Below are 994 nucleotides of genomic sequence, written 5' to 3' on the forward strand. Positions count from 1 at the left end.
CAGGGATGCGCTGGCTGGAAATCCTGCCACTTGCGCTCAGCTGCTTAAACGGGAGCTTAGCGGCTCAGCAAAGCTGTCCCCAATTATGTGCTGGGGGCCGAGGAGCGCAGGGGAGGGGGGTGATGGCTCACAGCGGGGTTTGGGGCAGAAATAAACACCCTGTGTTGCTATTCCGGCTTTGTCCCCCTGGCTGACACCCTGGTCACAAAGGTGCCTTGTCCCCAGGATGGGTGGTGATGCCGCCCTCAGACCCTCTGACATCCTTTTCCCCCGCAAAGTTAGCAAGGGGGAGATTTCCCCAGGGATGAGCAGGTCCTGTGCTGCCCCAGCTTTGACTCCCCTTTTTCCCTCATCTGGGCGCTCTGGGAAGCAGTGGTTTGGTAAAAAAAAATAATCTGGGGATGCTGCAGGTGTCCTGGGCTGGCTCTGGCCATGCGGAGGGGCTTGGTGGCCCCGGTTCTCCTCCCAAGGATGCTGCTTCCCCTGGAGCACGCATGCTCCTCCTGGCCATGTGCTCCCCCTCGCTCATGCTCTCCAAGGAGCTTTCCTAGAAATTGATGGATTTATTTTTAGCCCTGGCACAGCAGGGTTCAGCTGGGAGGGGATGGTGGCAGCATGGAAGGTTCCTGAGGTGTCAGTGCTGGGCTGGGGGGGACTGGGGGTCCTGTTCCACTCTGTGGTTCCCCCACTGCAGTGCTGAACAGGGGCTGGGGCTGGTTTGGGAGGGGTCTCTGGGGCAGGAGGAGTCAACACAGACAGGGAAACCCCTGCCACTGCTGGGGAGAGTGGGGTCAGTGTGGGCTGGTAGGGCTAGTTGGATTCCTGGGAACAATGGGACACCAGGAACAACACTTGGGCCAGTCTCGGGACAGCTGGTGCCCTTTTCTGGTCTGGAGAGGGAAAATAACCCGGAATGGGCTGGGCAGGAGGTGAGACAGCAGTGCAGGGACTGGTATAGGCAGAGGCGCAGGCAGGGTACAAGAGGCTGTGTCCT

This window comes from Geospiza fortis, unplaced genomic scaffold (genome assembly GCF_000277835.1).
Source record: "Geospiza fortis unplaced genomic scaffold, GeoFor_1.0 scaffold14, whole genome shotgun sequence".
NCBI classification, from domain to species: domain Eukaryota; kingdom Metazoa; phylum Chordata; class Aves; order Passeriformes; family Thraupidae; genus Geospiza; species Geospiza fortis.